This window comes from Cryptotermes secundus, unplaced genomic scaffold (assembly GCF_002891405.2).
Source record: "Cryptotermes secundus unplaced genomic scaffold, Csec_1.0 scaffold407, whole genome shotgun sequence".
NCBI classification, from domain to species: Eukaryota; Metazoa; Arthropoda; class Insecta; order Blattodea; family Kalotermitidae; genus Cryptotermes; species Cryptotermes secundus.
Window position 1 is genome coordinate 3,541,191 of NW_019741981.1, and position 13,639 is coordinate 3,554,829.

Here is a 13,639-nt window from a genome sequence, read left to right on the forward strand (position 1 = left end):
ATTATCACCCCGTCCACCTATAAATTTCCGAAGTGATCTCTTCTGTGTAAGTTTTCGTAGAAGAATTCTGTGTGCAGCTTTCTTTCTTTCAAAATGTTCTCTATATCCCAAACTCTCGTTCGGTTTCAATTATATATGTGTAGTAACAATAATTTATTCCGTGTTGTTATGAAACATGATTTTTGCTTTGACTATATACATATAATATATATATAATATAATATATAATTTGTATTCAGATGAATTATTCATATTTTTAGTACCTTCTGATGGATCAGAAAGCTATAAGGATAATAATCAGGACTTGTATTTGGGATGTGCCCTTTCTAATCTTCTATGGCTTACCGGTTTACCGTTTGTAACTCTGTTCCCAAAATATATTAATTTGTCTCACGTCAATGAGCACGTTCGCCAATCATAAACTACGAATATGCTCCCCATTCTAATGATGAGACAAAATCGTGTTTTCAGTTCTTTCTGCCTTTTATTTCTACAATAGCGTTGCTGTTGATTTCTGAGAGTGCCTGTGTTCCGCTTGTATCACCTGTTTTTCCCCCCTAAATGAAAAATTGAAATAACATTTTATTCGTGAAGCCACGGGTATGCCTGAAAATTTTAGTGGATTTTCTTAGTATTTCTCTCCAAATGTCTAAATAATGCATTAACCCTTAGAAGCATGAATTTGTTCTAACATAAATATTCAGTTTTTATCTCATAGAATATACACAATAAATCCCAACTGCTTAGTAGTGTTTCAGGAAATGTTCCATTCTATATATTATATATATATGATATGGTTAAATACACCGTGTGAGCAAATTGCAGAATTTTTGAGATCTTTTAGCATTTAACCAGGCGATAAACATAGTAACCACTATGGTTAAAGAATCATGATATGCCACAGCCGCTACCATTTATGATCTGCTTCCACTTCTTTGTTCCTAACGATCCTATAATTGCGCTGTTATTTATAAAGTTTATATATTGTCGTTAAGCAAACCAGTTTCTTTTACATATCTGCGGCTGTATGTTTTCAAGCAGTAGGCCTATATTAATGTGTCATTTAAGTTATATAACATTTTTTTCTTGAAATCCCATCTTTAGTTTAGGCCCTGAAATCAACTATCTTAAGATTTTATGGTTTCTACGAATCTCTTTATGTAAGCACATGTTGCGACAACTCCTCAAAATAGTATACACGTATGTCCACTTCCTCCCATAGTCCTTAACTCGGAATTGGTTATGATACCGAAGAATACCGTCTTCTGGGATATGGCGCCGTGTAGATCTTGTGTGAACCGACGTTTCGGAGGGACGTATCGCTTCAAACTTCAGGGTAGAAAAATCCGCGAACGAGGAACCAGCGTGGGCAAGTGTCTGCAGACTGGAGATATCTCCCGAAGATGGAGGCGTTAAGTTACTCCGAAACGTCGGCACACACAAGATCTACACGGCGCCACATCCCAGAAAACGACATTCTTCATAGCCATCGCCATGAAAACCTCAAATCTTACATGGTTATGAGCAGAGCCCGGATTTTGATGACATGTCATCTTTTTTTCCTTGTATCATATGTGATGCTCCTAAATATATAAATCTCGGATATGAGCTGCTGGTTACAAATATGTAAATTTTATAGGTAATTTTTTGTCATCTTTAGGTTTAAGGTTTTTTTTCATTTTGGCGGTAATTTTTTGGTAAATTTTTAGACTTTTAAGGGTATTTCTTGTCATTTTTGGCCATTTTAGGGAATTTTTCTTCATGGTTTCTGAAATGTGATTAACATGGAAGCGAAGTATTCTTTGTTTTCTTCTTTAGGTCATTTTTCTGGATTTTTCGGCCATTTTAGGTCATTTTTTTAATATTTTCAGGTCATCAAAATCCGGGCCTTGCATATTACATTTTTGGGTCATATTTTAGGTCATTTTTCTGGATTTGTTCGGTCTTTTATAGGTCACTTTTTAAATAGTTTCAGGTCATCAAAATCCGGGCCCTGGTTATGATACTGTCTCTTTTATACTTTGTAACCTATGTGGATGACGAAGAGTGGTTGAATCAAACATAATAATTTACACTGCAATTTTGTGCGCCCCTGATGAGATATAAAACCTTAATTCTGTTATTAAGCTATAATTTTGAAGTATTTCTATTCTTTACTGTACGTTCTTCATCACGATGCGAGTAAGATACCCCAGAAACTCGAGATGCGCGCCGTGCCCCACCTTTGCACCTGCTGGGAAGGCACCTGAGATGATGATAGGAAAGCTATTCTTCACGTCGATCTATGCCTTGTCTACCTGCATGAGGCAAAGGATACGCCTTTCTGATTGATGGCTCGGGCTGAGCGAGGTTCAATACAGGTGGCGGTGCACAGCCCAACTCTCAATGAAAAGAAGAGCGAAGCTTGTACTGCAATGGAATAGTAATATTTTCAAAATATATTCTTTGCGATTAGCTCATTGCTGTAGTAGTCCAGATATATATCTGTTGCTATAAAGCTCATCACGTTAGACCAAGGTAACAGTGAAAAAAATGTCTTTCCTTATATTTTAAATATTCATCATTTAGTAATACGTTTCAAGACTGTAGATTCTAATAGAAGCTACAATATACGTTATTAGTTGGTGTATTTTCCACTTTGCGCCGTTTTTCAACAGTTGAATAAAGTGTGTTTTTTGCAGTTTGATTTACAGCGCTATCAGAAAATTGGGGGGGGGGTAGTTGGTTGAGGTACTATGCTAGAAGCCGGAAGGTTGCGGGTACAAGTACAGATGAGGTCATTGAATTTTTCAATTGACCTAATCCTATGACCCTGGGGTTGACTCAGCCTCTAACAGAAATGAGTACCAGGAATATTCTTGGGGGTGAAGAGCGGCCGGCGCATAAGGCAGACAAACTTACAGCCATCTATGAGCCGATTGTTTAGAAAATGTAGGAACCTCAACATCTTACCACCCTATGGACCTCCACGGCCTGTTACAGGGATAGCTTTACTTTTTACTCATTAGAAAATAGGACCATATACCATCGAATGGTTGGGTGACAGTGAATAATGAATGAGGAAATACTCGGAAGGAAGCGGTGATGCCATACTTTGAGGTGCTAATAAGACATTTGTCTGGAGGGACTGATGAGAACCACGAAAATCTCCCAGTCAGGACGGCCGGTTTCCCTGCCGATACAGGTGAACCCCAACTTACAAATATAGTATGTTCTTTGAAATGTGTTTGTAAGATGAATGTTGATAAATTTAATTTATTTTTTCGAAGGATATAACATTAAATTTATTAATGTTAATTTGTTAAATCTTTCGTAATCTCGGGGCTCTGTGTTAGTTAAAGGATTTGTGAGTCACAGTTTATTAGTCCGTGCAATGTTCAGAAATAAGAATTGTTAATTTCTTGAAAGTTCGTAAGTAGACCAGGTCACTCTCGGATTCAAGTCAAAAGCGCCGGGCCAGCATGCTCAGTGCTGATAAATTCAACTTGACTCCGCATGCCAAACCACATCGAAATCTTCTTAAGAGGCTATTGAAAGGAGAAACTTCACGTATAATATCAAAAGCTAACTCCCCATTGTGCTTTCATGCATGAATATTTTTCAGAAAACTAGTAATAAGAAAGTTATTGTGTATCATGGGTTTTATTATAAATTCCTCCGTGTATCACATGAAGCGATTTTAATAACATTATTAATAACAAAACCCAAATCTTTTTCTGCAAGCCCTCCACATCTGGCTGGCTTCACTTCACTGAAGCCTTGTAGCTACACCTTCTGAGCATGTTATTTTAACTATACCACATGAGCATAAATTTTTATTACGGACTTCTTCGATGACGTGCGAGAAGATAAGATTCTGAGTAGCAGACAATTTCTTGATACTGTTTCATAATTATTTAGCCCATCAAGAAATTTCCTGCTCCCAGAATCTTATTGTCTCGCACTTTATGGGAAAGTAAAGGAAAACTAAATTTTGAAATCAATTCTGCTATTTGATTCAAAATTTGGACATAAATATTTTTCGTCACGCAGCTGGTTTCTGTACCAAAGAAAAGTGAAGGTCTATTGTTCTCTACAAGTAGCCCGTTTCCTTCTTCTCTTTGACCATCCGCGCACAGACTCTCCTGCCTGCTCCAACACAACATTCTTCCAGAAACGACGGAATTAAATCTTTGGTAGAGCCCTTTGTAGAGAGATCTAGACATTGCCAGCCCACTATCTGTAGAGGAAAACAAAATGCAGGACAGCACGGACATATCCACTCCTTGAAGGACATTTGAACATGCAGTTCCAGTGTTCTAGTATCGCAGGGCCATTAAGTTCGTTTTATCTCGCCTCTACTGCGATCAGAATTAATTTGCTAATTAAATATTCGTTTAATCAATCGCTATATATTGAAATGGGTGTTAAAGAAGCAACATCTCAGAGTGTGGGCGTGATTCAACAAAGTGTGGGATGCAATGACGTTCTGTGACATGGAAATTAATTTTCGGGATTCCACAAGGTCGTGAGTTTTTCTGAAGACGTGAATGATAGCTTCTCATGGAATATCCTGAGATATGAAGTTTGTTAGGCATAGCCCTCCCTCATTTTCAGCGTAGATAGCGTTATGATTAATTAACATCAATGTTAATACTGCCCTTGTGTATTTGCGTCGTGTTGGCATGGACGGTTTCTGAAGTAAATGATGCCTCCATTTTCAGGGTGGAATTTGGTCGAATATTTCAGGCGGAAAAGACACGAAGTATGTACAGTTTTTTGACAAGAAGCCTGAACGACTGTAAAGTGGAGGATATTCACAAAGATGGCTCTTAGGGAAATGGGGGGGGGTTCCAATGGCCGGCTGTCCCATTAGCGGTAGCGGTGTTGAGCTTTTGTATTATGAGATCAAGATTACAGCCACTCGTATGATCCTCTTACGGAGACATGGAAGGCAAAGAGTTGGAAATTTTTATTGTTGATGGAGAAGCACACAAACGCACACTCACAGACCAAACACATCTTTATGGAGTCGAGCTTACAGTATGTTTCAACTTGCTGCATGATTCATCAGATAGAAAAGATGAAAGTCACCGACGTTTTGCTGCTGACTGTCTCAAGCGCTCCTGAGATCTGTACCACCAACCAGGTTTGATGTATAGATGACGTGTCCATCAGAAACAAAACCCTACCGAAAAATAAAACACGTCAGCATGAAGGATGTAATAGAATGCGAGCTGCTGGTACACCAACGGCAGTTCATACAACTTGTTACCAACAAAACTCTCTGCAGATCTGCAGTGGCTTTGTGTCTTCCCATTTCTTGCTATTTGCCTAACCTCAAAGGACATTTCTCTTTCCTTTCACCTTTCAAATGAGCAGACTTAACAAAAACAAGAGAAAGATGAATCGAAGGAGGAGAAGAAATTAATTGAATGAGTTGAAGAAGAAAACCGAGCAAAATTAGCGAACTTTTGTATTCAGGAAGTCCCACGTTAAAATCGCGGCCGGGGCAATGAGTATCCTCGCTGAGATTGTTGTGTGATTTTCTTCAGTACGTCCAGGCAATTGCCGCGAGAATATCTGAAACTGACCATGGCGCTCCCTCCCGTATTCTTCTCAATTTATCATTCTTTAATGATCCGACCATTCGACGTTATGCAGCGTGTGATACTGACAGTGTTGTTAAAAACAAAAGAGAAATCAAGAGGACAGAAATAGGAATACGTAAAGGAAAATAAAGGGAAACAAGATATAAATAAGATCGAGGAAGAATAACAAAGATAAAGAAGAACAACGATCATTAGTAGCATTGCACTAACTTCCGAAGCACACGAATAATGTTATTCTACCCAGACGACGAATAGGAGAATGGTATTATAACTGGGAGCTAAATATGAGTTGAATATGCAGTAAAGCTACCTCAGAGACTTACGTTTTTACAGTCCTCATTAGGAGAGGGGTACGCAGTAACGTAGTTGGTTGAGGCACTATGTTACAAGCCGGAATGTCGCGGGTTCAAATCCCGATGAGGTCATTGGATTTTTTTAAATTTACCTAATACTTCCAGCCGCATTATGACCCTGGGGTCCATTCGGCCTCTAACAGAAATGAGTACCAACAATCTTCCTGGGAGTAAAGGCGGCCGGCGCGTAAGACTGACAACCTTGCCGCCATCTGTGAGCCGATTATCTAGAAAATGTGAGAGCCTCAACCTCTCACAACCCTATGGGCCTCCAAGGCCCGTTACAGGGATTGCTTTACCTACTTACCTCATTAGGAGCGTGAACAAGAGAAGAATCTTATAGATATATTTTTAATTCTATAGTACATCGTTATACAGGATAATTATTCGAGAGCCTCCCGCAAATATTTCCGCTGTTCAAGCGGAAGAGATACGGGCTCCTCACAATTCTTTCCTCTCTGGTTAGAGGCTGCAGCGCAACTCAGAAGACCATGTGCCAAAAAAATTGCAAAACAAACCAACCCAGATCACAGAAATATTGGAAATGGTCCCTGTTGTTACTCCTGCACACTATGCATCTTCCTAAAATATTTACATGGAAGCGGTGGCGCTCCTTTTCAGAAACACGAAAGCTATCCGGGAAGTAAAGATACAAAGTCCAGAAAATATTTGTAAAGCCGGATCGCAATGCACTTAGTGAGCCTGGGAACAAGTATTTTTTTTTTTTCCAGCGTCGTAGAAATCTCCCGCTTGCTCTCTTAGCCATGGAACAATTCTTGACACTTCTGGACATTGTTGAGGTAGTTCATCGATGGTTGAACGTCTGTCGGCCCGAATGTATCCATCATTTTTCGGATGCATTTATCAGTGACAACGGATGGCTTTCATCATGAACATCAGTTCTCCCCACGTCAGATTCACGTCACCATTTACCCACGTTTTGCCTGTTCGTAACATCTTCGCCGTAAACAGAAACAAGTTGGCGGTGAATTTCAGCAGCAGTTCGTCTTTTCGCGTGAACAGTTCGGTTTTCTGCGCGAACCTCACATTTGGCTGGATTTTGAATCGACACGGTCATTTTAAATACAAATTGCGAGCACACCGTTGCCGTGACTGTGGCCGGTGAACTCAGCCCTCTTATACAGTTCCTATCTCACAGGGAAACACTGCCATTTCGGGAAAAAGTCCCTTGCATTTTTACTGGAATTGTATCTTTACTTTCCGGATATTTCCTACAACTACTTTGATATATGAAACCTGAAATTTTATTCTCCGATCTCCTCTGCAAGGAGCCGACGCAAATCTGAAGACTAGCAACGATTTTCTCCAGTCCCTCTCGAGAAAACTCTTGATGTTTTCATTCGTTTTTTAATCCGGTCTGTCTAAATCCATTTGTGGTGGTGTTTAGAACCGTAACATCTTAAAATTATGCTGGAATTTTCTTTTTAATTTTAGTATTTGTATGTTTTTTGTATTACGATCAACAGACACAGAAGACATAAGCTCGCTTCACTGCAGCTGTTCAGAAATTTGGCTTGATATTGGAGAAAAATTTTAATATGTATAGGCCATTGGCCTGTCGACAGTATCACGAGTGCGTGTCCATACTTCCGGGCAGGCCGAACGATTTGTGGGCAGACTCTCGGATAATCTCCATGTAGCGGAGCCGAAATGTTATAAAATATCAAACTACATACATAAACCAAAATTTCAAGTGGAACTCTTAAAATCGGGAGAAGTAAATTCTACTGTGATATTACGTGAGAAAGCAGAGTACTGTTTGTGAGCGTATTGGTGATCAATCTTGATTGTAGCCTCGAGAAAATTCTTTCCTTCTCGCCATTAAGTATCCCAAGAGAATATTCTTAATTTAGTTTCCTGAGTTTTCTCGGTCCTACGAATCTCATGCAGTGACAACAATATCCGTGAAATTTAGCACGTCTCTGGGTTGTCGTCTTATGGGAGTGAAGAAGAGAAACGCAATGTAGTACGTACTGCGAACTGTGGCTGGAAGGGGCAGGTGTTGTGGACGGTGTGAGGAGCTTCCTCAGTAACAAACCCGGCTGCAGCTTTCCTTGCATTCAAATAAGAAAGTTCTAAAATGAAAAGTAACGGCTTTTCCTGCCTTCTTTCTATGCAGGCGTAAAATCTGACACAATGGCTCTCGCATCTTGTTTCTTATAGTCATGTAGATGAGAGACGGGGGATATAGCGGCACTTTAATCGCATTTTAGTGTAACTTAGTGGTTTTCGTATCCAATTCGTCATAGTAAATGGTGTAAAGACAGAACCCCCTTTAATGGTCTAATTTTTTTCTTCTTCAGATGGTCAATAATAAGTAGCAACAAATAGAAGTAAAGTGTGCAAATTTGGTGTTATAACTTATCCTCTGATGCAGGATTGTCCTTGAAAGTAGGTAATTACTTAACTGGTCGAGGCACAGTTCTTTGTATGTATGTGTGTGTGTGTTATTACCAGTTTCACAAAAGCATGTTATTGGTCCATATATTGAGCCAGTCCACTTCAGTATATTCCTGTAACACAGTTTTCTTAACATCCATCTTAATACCATGCTTGGATTTGCACCTTATATCTAACTAATCATATTCCAATAAGATCTTCGGATCAAAGCTGTGCAAGCAATGCTCAACTCTTCCGCCCATCCATCTGCAATAATTTCAGCGACCAAATCTGATGCATTCTTCTCAAACATCCTCAGTCTCCCTTATCGAGACAACATATAAAGAAAAGATGAAAATCATGATTGTTTTATTGTTTGGGAATAACATAATAAGTAACTTGTAAAATTGAATGATTTTACATTAAATACTACGCGAGTTTTCTAGACGTCGCAGCCTTGAAGCAAACTTGTGTAATATGAAGAAAACAGTCTTCTGGAATGTGGCGCCGGGTAGATATTGTGTTGACCGACGTTTCGGAGGAATGTATCGCCTCCATCTTCGAGGTATGAGAAAGAGAAGAAATCCCTGAGCCAACCAGCGTGTGCAGGTGTAACAGACTGAGTGCAGTCGAGTAATAGGAATTAACTTCGATGAGAGAAACGTCCATTTCTTCAGCCTAATCCTAAGCTTTCGAAAGCTTGTAGTTCCCGTCCGAAGGTCAGAAATATCCTAGGCCATCTCTTGCGGTTTCCGGACTGGATTACTGCAATTATAACACATAAATAACATCTTCACTGTCCGTTTCCTGGCGACGGATTTATAACGCAGGAACTGTAACAGTCTCACTGAATTACACACTCCAAATATTACATATAATGTTTTCTTAGACCGTACTCTTGCAGCTAACTCTTTTCTTCACAGTCTCCCGTACAGAACTGAACTGAACGTATCTAAGCTACAACAGATCCTCGTTATATAGTCTCCTCACGGACCACACAGAAAACAAAAGTCACACGTTTGCGCTGACTGCTTTGTAGCAACGAGCTATAACATTCTCCTATCGTTGCATGCACATACCGCGGTGTGCTTTCCGAGTCGTTGCCTAACAATGCTTTACGCAAATCCATTACAATATCTATTACATAAACGGGAGAAAATGATATTTTAATAGTTCAGTTTCACTCATTGGTGTGATAAATCAAGAAGGATTAAACGGATGGGACATGGCGCATTCATACGAGAAATCAAATTCTTTATCTGAAATTTTGAAATATGTGGAGCTTTGGGGAGAATTATGCTTATATGGGAGTACGATGTTAAAACAGTCCTTAAACAAATATGTTTGGAAAATCTGAACTAGAGGCGTGCTCTTGTAATCATAGTACTCTGTAATCGGGTTCTATAATAATGGAAAATTACATGAGTAGCTGAGAAATGTTAGCTTCATAAGAACGGCTGCTCTCCGTAGATTTAGTACAATGGTTTCACTCCCTTCACATATGGATTTAAGAGTTCACTTTCATTCACTTTGTGTTCGGTTTGAATATCAACTGCCGTGCTACTGCGGTCGTTTCTTGAGACATTGCGGTCTGATACAAGATATCTCTTTGTGGACGATCATATGTTCCTTGGACAACAGTCAAGAAAAGAGCGCATAAAGGGAATGTCATGTCTGTCCGTCTATCCATCTATCCGCATTTTGCATTAATAAATCTTTAGACTCTTTAGTGGTCACTATATTAAAATTGAATATGAATTTAACTTTATTAATATTGGTCCATCACACTAATTAAATATTATAGAATGATATGACAATACGGTCAGTGTGACTCAAATATACACTTATATTTACATGAATGCCTTTACATGTTTCGGTCAGTTAATGACTATCTTCAGAAGGCATAATAACATGCTGATGAATCTAGTATTACACTGATCATAGTACATTAAGTTGAATCAACGTTTTATATAAAGATTTTAATTTAAATTTTTGAAATTCTTAATATTTAAAATCTTAACCCGCTAAGGTTCGTGTTTTCGTGGTTCTTTTATTCTTAATTAAATTCTTCACATAAAAATTTGATTCATCTCAATGTTCTATGATCATTGTGACAGTAGTGTCCTCAGCATGTCGTTGTGCCTTCTGAAGATTGTCATAACTTGATCGAAACATGTAAAGGTATTTGTATAAATGTATATTTGAGTCACACTGGATAGTGTTGTCAAATCATTCGATAATACTGAATATGAATTTATAACTAATACAGTCAACGTGTTGTTGTTGAAGGATATTGAAAACAGACAGGAGCATTCAGAATGTAAGTGGAGACTGGGTAGACAAATACGGGCTGTCCCCTTTCCAGTTTTCTTATACAAATTGTTTCCCCTCTTTAAACATAATTGTTTATAATAATGTATATGCAACCCAATTTGAACTGTATCCAAGTCGGATCATTTCGGAGCTAATTTACTCTCTTTCATTCTTCGGCCTCTAATTAATATCCATCTGAATAACTGAACCGAACAAAACCAAACTCATTTATAGCCAATTAAACTAACCCCCTGACAATGGTGTCAGATAAATCAACATTGTCAACAGGGACAACCATTGAATATGATTCTGAGCCAGTTCAGTCCAGCCTTCATTCTCGTCTGTCTGGGTCATGCTGTTGTATCCGTCCACTTCCAGAACTGGTTAATTGGAATACCAGTATGCAGTGTGTTTACAAAGAAGGGTCATTAACCGTGGGCTAGTCTAGACGGACTGCCCCAACTCCTTATTGGACATAAGGGCAGCTATCCATAGAAGATATAGAGATATCACAATCAAAATTCGCAAAGAAATTAAGCTAAAAAGTAAAGTGGATGGAGTAAACGAGATCTAAAAGTTTGTGACGATGGCGCATTAATACAAATATTATGTTTCTGGACATTAGCAATCATCTTTGTTTTTATTTAAACGCAATGTTTGGGAGACTGAATTCTGTCTCCGTCTTCAGGTGGAACCTACTCAGTTGGACCTGATCGATACAGCTAGTCCCTATCTCCGGACACCTGCACCAACACAAGATAGGATATATAAACCAAGCACGACATAAACCACTTGTGAGATTTAATATAAAACATTAAAAACTTCACACGTATGACCCCTATCACCAGAGAACTATCAGAATAAAAGTCATCACTGGAGACATGAAATACTCGTATGGTGCCAACACAAGAAAAACAAATTTCACCACTCAATCTACACTGAACGAAGCTGTAGGATTTTGACTTCTGCTGTGATTACGGGAGTCCAGATGGAAGAGATGTCCAAGCTGCGTTGACTGATCGGATGGTCTCTCACACATGTTGACAGAGCCCTTGTATTTCCTGTATGTGGTGTTGGGCTCAGTCTGCAAAACTTCACTTCATTCCAACATATTTTGTGGCCTTTCTCGTTTGCATGTTGGGCTAATTTTGATTTTTCAAGCAAACACTGTGTTAGGTTATATTTGTGCTCCTTAATGCGTACTTCTAACGATCTGTTTGTTTCGCCGATGTAACATCTACCACAATCACATGGGATGTTGTACACGCACTGTTTCTTCTGCTGAGCTTCTCTAACCCGTTCAGTTTTCATCAATGTCCCATGGAATGTATGTTTAGTTTTAAACATGATCCTGCAATTGAAACTGTTTTCATTGCATTTGAATTCCTCCTTACCTGTCAGCGACTCTCTTGCATCTAACTGGGAATCGCTACGCAACGATTTACAACAATAGTGGCTTCTCCACCTCCTACGCTTCCATCGCAGTCTCGCGAGAACCTCAGACTCGGACTAGCCTCTCTGCCTGCAGAATCTCTCTAGACTTCTGTCTCCGACTGACTTCCAACTGCCAAACTCCAACTTCAACCATCAGTTCTGGACTAGTTTCCGAGCTGAACTAACAAAGTCAAAGTCAAAGTTACATTGCGACTGACAGTCAGTCAATAAGTCTTGATGTTGAGCCCTATCTGGGGCTTATGGCCAGATATTTATTACTGTTTGACAGTTACGATCTTGTATTTTGTGGAGTGCCCTCTCTGACGAGAGGACGGGTCTGTCTATTTTATATGCTGCTCGCCCTTGCCAGCGCAGTATTTCTTGGGTCCGAGTCCCTTGGGACTCGCGACAATATTTTACTGTCTTATATTTGAGACTTCCCTTTTCGTCACCTCCTACGACTCACAGAGTCACGGTGGTGGTATTCAACCCCGCCTTCCCACGAGTTCTGAGCCTCGGCACGGACCGCATAGAAAACTCCCCTTCCTACAGCTTTCCTATTATTGCGTGATGTCACCGAACTTGCGGAAACAACGCATTTACCGAGCCGCTACCTAGCAACGGCCGTCTGCCTAGATCCGCTGTTCCGGCTTTCAGGCGTCATGTGACAGGATGTTAAAGCTTGTGATACGTATTAACCACTGGGCCTAAAAGAGTTGATAACGAGTGGGAAAGGATTCGAAAAGAGCCCATCATATAGTTCTACTCTCAGTAGTAGCTTAGAAACACTGAAAAAACCCGTGAAAAATCTCAGTCACTGCAGTCACTAACCGTCCGATACTGAAACAGTATACACGTACATCGAAATGTACACTATTGCTTTCCACCGATCTTTCGATATAGGGCCAGTGGGAGTATATGGAATAGCATTTCTTGATTGGCCAATTTGAAATTTAAAACTCAGTACCTGTTGTGAGTTTTCAAATTAAAGAGCCCTCTTAGTCACTTCCGTTTCCTGGTGGTTATTACTCGGAAGGATGAGTCGAACTCCATTTCCGATTGCTCGACATGTAATATTAGTCTGAAGAGCGGAAGGAAAGGCTGAAGGGCCCCACGTGCCTTGTTCCGACTGTGCTATTAAACTGAAGCTAAGAATTCAGCCGCTTATACCGCTGAAACGCGTAATACCGAATGTTACGTTTCTTTGTGAAGTATTCGTATGGCCAGGGACAGAAAGCGCAGAAGTAGTACAATACCCGTGCAAAACATTTTACTAAGAACTTCCCACAGCTCAGATGTTGTCTTCTTACCCCGGAGGCCCTGGTTCAATCTTGGGACACGTTACGTACGATTTGTGTTGGACGAAGTGGCACTAGGCCGCGCCATAGATCAAGCGGTTAGTCGATGGCTTCCCACCGCGGCGGCCCGACTTCGATCTCGGGTCTGGTCAAGAGGAATTTGTGGTGGACAAAGTGGTGCTTGGGCATTTTTTCTCCGAGTACTTCGGTTTCCCCTGCCAATCTTCATTCCTCCAATTGCTCCACAATC

At 39.9% G+C, this 13,639-nt stretch overlaps 1 protein-coding gene across 1 annotated transcript in view; it reads left to right on the plus strand.

Annotated features, from left to right (window-relative positions):
* LOC111872937 (zinc finger protein interacting with ribonucleoprotein K) overlaps window positions 1–13,639 on the plus strand; it is a 486,178-nt gene that overhangs the window by 408,645 nt on the left and 63,894 nt on the right. The gene's annotated exons all lie outside the window — the stretch shown is intronic.